The sequence below is a fragment of the Delphinus delphis genome, chromosome 13 (assembly GCF_949987515.2).
Source record: "Delphinus delphis chromosome 13, mDelDel1.2, whole genome shotgun sequence".
NCBI classification, from domain to species: domain Eukaryota; kingdom Metazoa; phylum Chordata; class Mammalia; order Artiodactyla; family Delphinidae; genus Delphinus; species Delphinus delphis.
Genome location: NC_082695.1, coordinates 38,775,688 through 38,783,829, shown reverse-complemented (window position 1 = coordinate 38,783,829; position 8,142 = coordinate 38,775,688). Strand labels below are relative to the sequence as shown.

The 8,142-nt window shown below is 46.0% G+C and overlaps 1 non-coding gene across 1 annotated transcript; it reads left to right on the top strand.

The window, feature by feature from the left end:
- Window positions 1-7,068: 7,068 nt before the first annotated feature.
- Window positions 7,069-7,177, top strand: LOC132436692 (U6 spliceosomal RNA). Its single transcript, XR_009521845.1, has one exon. It is a non-coding gene; the product is annotated as a U6 spliceosomal RNA (small nuclear RNA).
- Window positions 7,178-8,142: the final 965 nt, after the last annotated feature.

The following is an 8,142-nucleotide window of genomic DNA, read 5'->3' as shown; positions in this document are numbered from 1 at the left end:
TCCATGCACATGTAGATACTGCTTTATGTCTTCCCTTGTCCTTTCATAAGATCACCTCATCTGATAGCGTGAGGTTGGCAGGAAAGGCTGCTATGAAAACCAAGTGAGGGACTTCCCTGGAGGTCCAGTTGTTAAGACTCCACACTTCCACTGCAGGGCGCGTGGGTTTGGTCCCTGGTTGGGGAACTAAGATCCCACGTGTCCCGCAGTGCGGCCAAAAAACAAAAACAAGTGAAGTGTCTCACCGAAGCCATGTCTGCCTGCAGAGGAGGATGCTGAGCGCTTCCCAAAGCCACCCAGCTGGATGCCAGCTCTTCTCTCCCCACACCCCCCAACTCTCCCTCAGTCATGCTGGCTCCCGGCTCAGTTTTGAGACCCACGTTATTCTAATCACTTATTTTTAGTCCCCTGAGGGCATGGGACATAATACCTGCAAGAAGCCACTGCAGACCACACCTCCTTCGTACCCACATGGAAAACCAGCAGGATGGCTTGTGCAGAGGTCAAGGCAGAAGGACTGTCCTCAGACACTCAGGGCAGGACCACTCGCTGGATGAGTCATCTCTCTTTGAATTTCCTGTTGGACGATTTAGACGTTATCATAAAAACTCCCATGGGTTTATCTCCAGAACGGCCTGGAGTTCACCTCCCTGGAGAATATGCCTCATCCTCTTTTGAGCTGATTAGAAATGACAAAGCGCATTCAATGAAAAGAGCTCGAGCCTGACTGGTTGCTATTTAGAGCACATGATGGGCCACCCAGACCTCTGGGTGCCTCCCCACCCCCCGACCCTGTGCACTGACACTGCTTCTCCAGACACCTTCAGTCACCCCTGAAGTTCAGGAGGTTCCTGGTGACAGCTCAGGATGCACAGACCCTAAAATAACTGATTAAGAGGTGGGTGCTATTTCTTTTTTTTTTAAATAAATTTATTTTATTACTTTTTTTATTTTTGGCTGTGTTGGGTCTTCGTTGCTGCCCTCAGGCTTTCTCTAGTTGCAGAGAGCAGGGGCTACTCTTCATTGTGGTGCGCAGGCTTCTCATTGCGGTGGCTTCTCTTGTTGCGGAGCGTGACCTCTAGGCGCACGGGCTACAGTAGTTGTGGCACGTGGGCTCAGTAGCTGTGGCTCACAGGCTCTAGAGCACAGGCTCAGTTGTTGTGGCGCGTGGGCTTAGTTGCTCCGCGGCACGTGGGGTCATCCCAGACCAGGGCTCAAACTCGTGTCCCCTGCACTGGCAGGAGGATTCCTAACCACCGCGCCACCAGGGAAGTCCCGAGGTGGGTGCTATTTCTAAAACAGTACAGCCTGTTCTGTTTGGGATGTGAGGGGATTACGTCACGTTATCTATTCCCGTCACAAAGAGTACCAGCTCTTTGTGGTACCAGCTCCCAACACCTACTTTACTGAGTGGCTCGTGCACACGCTGGGTCCAGGAATCCCAACCAGGTAAAAGGTAAGAGTTTCGCCTCCCATCCCAAGGGAGGGATATTTGAAAACGTTCCATCGAGAGAACAAGCATTCAGGTTGACAGGCTTGCTGTGTAGGAGGAGGGACTGAAACCCTGGAACTCAGAGAACTCCCAAGTGACCTGAAGGAGCTACGAGCAAGGCTCAGTCCCAGCCAAGGAGAGCAGCGCCCTTTCCCTCAAGCATGTGACAGGTGATGTCAGGAGAGGGGAAAGCGACCAAGCCCGTATGTCGCTGTGCCAGGAGGAAGGGTGCAGTGTCGGACCTCAGCTTCCCACGAAGGGGGAGAATGTATGTGACCCGAGGTCACCCACCACAAGCCGGAAGTGGGGAAGAGCTCAGGCTGCCTGGGTTCGGATCCTAATTCTGCCACTTGCTAACAGGACACCCAAACCATCCCTCCACTGAAGAAGGAGGTCAATGTAAATATCCAGTGTGTAGAATTTTTATAAGGACTAAATGAATATTGACAGTTTAAACCTTTTTAAAAGGCCTGGCACATCAAAAGCGACATGTGTTTATAACATGAATTTTAAAAGTTCGACTGCCACGCTGACTCGGGAAGGATTTTCTTCGAACCATCACACACTGCTGCATTTCTGTGTTGATTAAGCCTGGGTACCAGCAATCAGAAATCTCTTCATGCGTCAATTCTTCTAAGACCTGGGACTAAAGATACTGTGAGCGATGAAAATAGTAAAAAATAATAATAGTAATATAAATGTACAATTCAACAAAGGCAGAATCTGAACTGGCAATATAGGTAAGGCCATTTACTCAGATCCTTTTTTACTATCAAGGAACGTCTGTGATTTGGGGGGCTCTTCTAAAAGTAAGCTTGGGAAGGAAGAAAATTTTGGTTTGTTTTAGGTTTTTTTCTCAATCCCTAAATACTTCAAACTACATAACAGATTCAAAAAACGATTATTATCATCCGTTTCTGTCTGAAGCAGGAAGAAACCTTCATGTGACAATGGAAGGCAAGAACATCCTTGGATCCAAATATGTCAAATGCTCTATGACCTGTTTCAATATTTTAGGGGGAGATTTTTATTCATTACAAAAGAAATTTAGCTTTTCTGTTCAGGGACACACCATGAGCTAAATTTCAACTCTGGGCTGTGGGGCGCACCTGTGCAAACAGACTCTCCCACTTGGACCTGCCAGAGCCTGGAGATGTGCGTCTGTCACCAGCCACCCGCGGAGTGTAGGAGGGAGGGGGTGCAGGCAGGCCCGGGATGAGACTCCGCCCACAGGCTGGGGCTGAGGGTGGCTTCGCTGGCACTTGGATGTAAGCCTCAAACACGCAGCGGTTCTGACCACAAAAGCTGCTGCAAGACACACTATCTTCCTATCCTTTCATTAGTACGTTTTAACTAAATGTCTACCGCCGCAAGGATTCCCACTTCAGTAACGCTATCTGCCACCTGCAATGGGATACTTTTCTAGGATTTGAATGTTATCCGCACTAGGACATGCCTGTCACTCAGTACCATTTTAAGACATATAATGAGAGAACCAGGAATATGTGTTTTCTCGAGAGGAGCATCTCAGGAACATAAAACCAAATGCATATCCAGAAGAAATGTCTGTTAGGCTTCTAGAAACAAAAACCAACTGGAATATTTAAAATCATGAAGAAGGGGGAGGAAGAGAAAAAGAAAAATCTTAGATGTAAAGCAGGTGTGACAAGGTTTGCTTTCCTCATCAGTAAGAACAAAGTAAATATTAAGTAAGATTCCTTATTTTATTGCACACACACACACACACACACACACACACACACACACACACACACAAAATGGGCGGCAACTCATTCCTTCACTTTGACAAATACATACAGATACCTATGGCTCCTGCCATGTGCCAGGCCTGCTCTAGGCACTGCGGATCCATCAGTGAACTCAGACGCAGGGCTCTGCCCTCCTGGCACTTCCTCTCCCGGAGCAGGAATACAACAAGCAAGTGAAGCATATGGAATACTGGTCGGTGCTCAGTGCTACGGAGGAGAATAAAACAGGGATTGGCCACCTGCCAAGCAGGAAGACAGCCTTCTCCAGAAACTGAGCCCTGACGGAAACTCGAGCTTGGACTTTCCAGAGGCCAGAACTGTGAGAAAATACATTTCTGTTGTTTAAGCCACCCATTGGTGCTATTTTGTTATGACAGCCCAAGCAGACTTGATTTGGGTACCGTGGAGTGGGGGGAGGATGCTGTAACAAATACCTACCATGTGGAAGAGGCTTCGGGACTGGGAAACGGGTAGAGGCTGGAGGAGTTTCGAGGCGCATGTGAGAGAAAGCCTACATTTCCATGAAGGGACCATTGGTAGAAAGATGGACCTCAAAGGCAATGCTGATGAGGGCTCAGAAAGAAAACAGGGGCACTGGAGAGACTGTCTCCATCATCTCAGAGAACAGAGAAAGAATGTTGGCGGAAATGTGGACCCAAAAAGCCACTCTGGTGAGGTCTCAGATGGAAAGGAGGAACATGTTATTGGAACTGGAGAAAAGGCCACCCTTGTGATAAAGCGGCTAAGAACTCGGCTGAATTGTGTTCTAGTGTTTTGTGGAAGGTAGAACTTGTAAGCAAGCGATCGGACTGGATATTTAGCTGAGGCGATTTCTAAGCAAAGTTTAGAAGGCTTCGCAGTGGTTTCCCCTTACCACTTACAGTAAAATGCAAGAGGAGAGGGAGAAATTGAGGAAAATTTAAGCCAAGAAGAACGAGAACTTGAAGATTTGGAAAATTCTCAGCCTGTTCATATTGCAAAAAATGAGAAGAACGTGTTCTGAAGAGAACCCTAAGGGTGTGGCTGAAACACTCACTCTTTGATAAGGAGATTAATATGGGTATGAACCACAAATTTAATCCACTGCCTCAGAAGAAGCCCAGAAGAGACGGGATTATACCAGCAGAAACACTGCCAAGACCAGGGAGAGGGAAACGAAAGATGAAATGAAAGAAGGCTGCTGGATTTCTTGGATCCCACAGGACTGCACAACAGGGCTGCGAATGTTCGCTGCTCTTCAAGAGAAGAGAAGAATGACCCCAGAGGTGACTCGGGTCACCGGGGCTGCCTCCATCTTGGTTCCAAAGGGTGGAGCCACCACTGTGGTTTCAACAGGCTGAGCTGCAATGACCCAAAGCCCCTGGGGGCAGGGTCACTTGGCAGAGCCTGGGGTAGGGGGTACCCGCACCTAGCAGAGCCGGGGACGCTTGCCTAGAGCATGTGGGTGGCCGGAAGGCAGAGCATTGAACCAAAGAGGAAAATTCGTGAGCCTAATGGAATTCTCCTTGCTCGTTTTTGGATTTGCTTAGGACCCAAGGAAGCCAGTGGGGCTCAAGCAGAGTGAGTGAGGGGGACAGTGGTGGGTGAGGTGAGAGAGGAAACAGGAGTCAGACCACATGGGGGCTTGGAGAGCTCAGGCTTCATGGTTTTTCTGGCCACACTGCACTATCTTTTTTTTTTTTTTTTTAAGATTTATTATTATTTTATTTTTATTTTTGTCTGCATCGGGTCTTAGTTGAGGCACGCGGGATCTTTGTTGAGGCATGCAGGATCTTTTATTGTGGCGTGTGGGCTCTTTGTTGCAGCACACGGGCTTCTCTCTAGTTGTGGCATGGGCTCCAGGGCCTGTGGGCTCTGTAGTTTGCAGCACGCAGGCTCTCTAGTTGAGGCACGTGGGCTCAGTAGTTGTGGCGCGAGGGCTTATTTGCCCCAAGGCATGTGGGATCTTAGTTCCCTGACCTGGGATCGAACCCGTGCCCCTCTGCAGTGGAAGTGTGGAGTCTTAACCACTGGACCATCAGGAAATTCCCTCATGCTTCATTCATGAGTCTGTAGTGAGTTATAATCCACACGTGGTGCTGGGGCTATAATAAAAATATCCTCAAGTTAAAATAATAAAATGTAAATATAAAATCCTCAACATTAAAAATCACAAAATAGGGCTTCCCTGGTGGCGCAGTGGTTGAGAATCTGCCTACTAATGCGGGGGACATAGGTTCGAGCCCTGGTCTGGGAGGATCCTACATGCCACGGAGCAACTAGGCCCATAAGCCACAACTACTGAGCCTGTGCGTCTGGAGCCTGTGCTCCGCAACAAGAGAGGCCGCGATAGTGAGAGGCCCGCGCACCGCGATGAAGAGTGGCCCCCGCTTGCCACAACTAGAGAAAGCCCTCGCACAGAAACGAAGTCCCAACACAGCATTAATTAATTAATTAATAAACTCCTACCCCCAACATCTTCTTTAAAAAAAAAAAAATCACAAAATAAATGTGAATAAGTTCTACCAATAAAAAGGTGAGCTTAGTTAAAGAAAAAGTATAGGGCCCCTTGAGGGTATATAAAACTCACCCAAGCTGGGGGGTGAAGGGGGAGTTGGAAACGTCTCCTTGAGGACGAGACATCCCAGTTGAGATCTGAGATAAAGAGGATTTAACCAGGAGGACAGGGGTGAGGATGCAGTTGAGGAGAGAGGATTTCAAGCAGAGGGGAGGCCTACGTGAAGGCTCCAAGATATGTTGAAGACCAGTGGTTCCAGGAGGTGAAAGGTGAGCTGATATGCCTGATCCAAGGGCAAGTGCACAAACAGAGCTGGAACAGAGGCAGGGCTGGATCTTACAAGGCCTTGTGAAGTACGCTTAGATTTTGAACTTTAGAGCAAGACGATGTCAAGATGATTTTAAGTTAGAGGAACATCATTTTTCCATGTGCATTTTTAATGGAAAATGGATCATAGGAACAAACAGGAACCAGTGGAGACCTACTGGGAAGCCCTCACAAAACGTCCAGATGAGAGATACCGGCAGGTGGGTCTGGGGCAGCGGTTATTATATATCACCTGAAGCAGTCTACAAAGGCTCTCATGTAATTCCTAAGCCCAAGCATAAAGCAATGAAATGGATCATCAATGCAAAGGAGGGAGCAGGGCTGAAGCAACAGGCCCCAGGCAAGGAATTCACAGCTATGCTCCCCATTGTTGGGGACAGAGTAGGGTAAGGTCACCTCCACTAGTGAAAAGAAGAGAGGAAGAAAAAGAAAACGTTTGGTGCATACTACTGCCCGTGCTGAAGCTTTGAGCAAGTTACAGCCCCAGGAGGACAAAAGGACATGGATATAGAACAGATTCCTCACCACCACGAACTGAGCCAAGCTGCCTGCCTGTTCTGTGACCAGCCCTGTAATAGCCCCAAATCACTGCAGGACCAAAGTTCTGAAAAACCATTATAAGCCTGGATCTGGGCAGGGGGCCCCAGAGAACAGGTGGAGGAAATCTTAAAACCACTAGAGAGGGAAGGGTAAGACAAACGGGGAAAAACTAATTCAATGAAAGAAAGCCAACAAAATCAACAATCTGAATAAAACCAATGCCAAATTAAATGCATCTTCTAGAATACTATAGAAATATTATATATATATATATATATAGGAATAAATTTCATTTTAAAAGTATAAGAAATTAGGAGACAAAAACAGTAAGAAATGAAACATGAACAAATGGACATAAGTAATTTTAAAGCTTGGAAGTAAAAAGATTGTCATTAGTATAATAACAAATAAATGGGACAGACTCTAGTCTAAACAAAACCAAAGTGTTCACTTCAGCAGCACATATACTAAAAAATTGGAATGATACAGAGAAGATTAGCATGGCCCCTGCACAAGAATGACATGCAAATTCGTGAAGCATTCCATATTTTTGGACATGGAAGCAACCTAAGTGTCCATCGACAGATGAATGGATAAAGAAGATGTGGCACGTATATACAATGGAATATTACTCAGCCATAAAAAGAAATGAAACTGAGTTACCCATAGTGAGGTGGATGGACCTAGAGTCTGTCATAAGTAAGTCAGAAAGAGAAAAATAAATACTGTCTGCTAACACATATATATGGAATCTAAAAAAAAAAAAAAAAGTGGTTATGAAGAACCTAGGGGCAGGACAGGAATAAAGACACAGACGTAGAGAATGGACTCGAGGACACAGGGAGGGGGAAGGGTAAGCTGGAACGAAGTGAGAGAGTGGCATGGACATATATACACTACCAAATGTAAAATAGATAGCTAGTGGGAAGCAGCTGCATAGCGCAGGGAGATCAGCTCGGTGCTTTGTGACCACCTAGAGGGGTGGGATAGGGAGGGTGGGAGGGAGACGCAACAGGGAGGAGATATGGGGATATATGTATATGTATAGCTGATTCACTTTGTTATAAAGCAGAAACTAACACACCATTGTAAAGCAATTATACTCCAATAAAGATGTTAAATAAATAAATATATAAATAAAAATAAATAAACAAAACCAAAGAGAGAATATCGTATAATCAGAAAACTTGCTAAGAGACTAGAACTTAATTATTCCAGTCACGAAAAAGAAATGACAATTATGTAACATGAGAGAGGTGCTAATTTTCACTCCAACGGCAATCATATTACAATACATAAATGTATCAAAGTAACACATTGTACACCTTAAATTTACACAATGTTATATGTCAATTATATTTCTTTTTTTAATTTTAATTTTATTTATTTATTTATTTATTGCAGGATCTTAGTTCCCCGACCAGGGGTCGAACCCAGGCCCCGGCAGTGAAAGCGCCAAATCCTAACCACGGGACCACCAGGACATTCGCCAATTATATTTCAATAGAAAAAAAAAG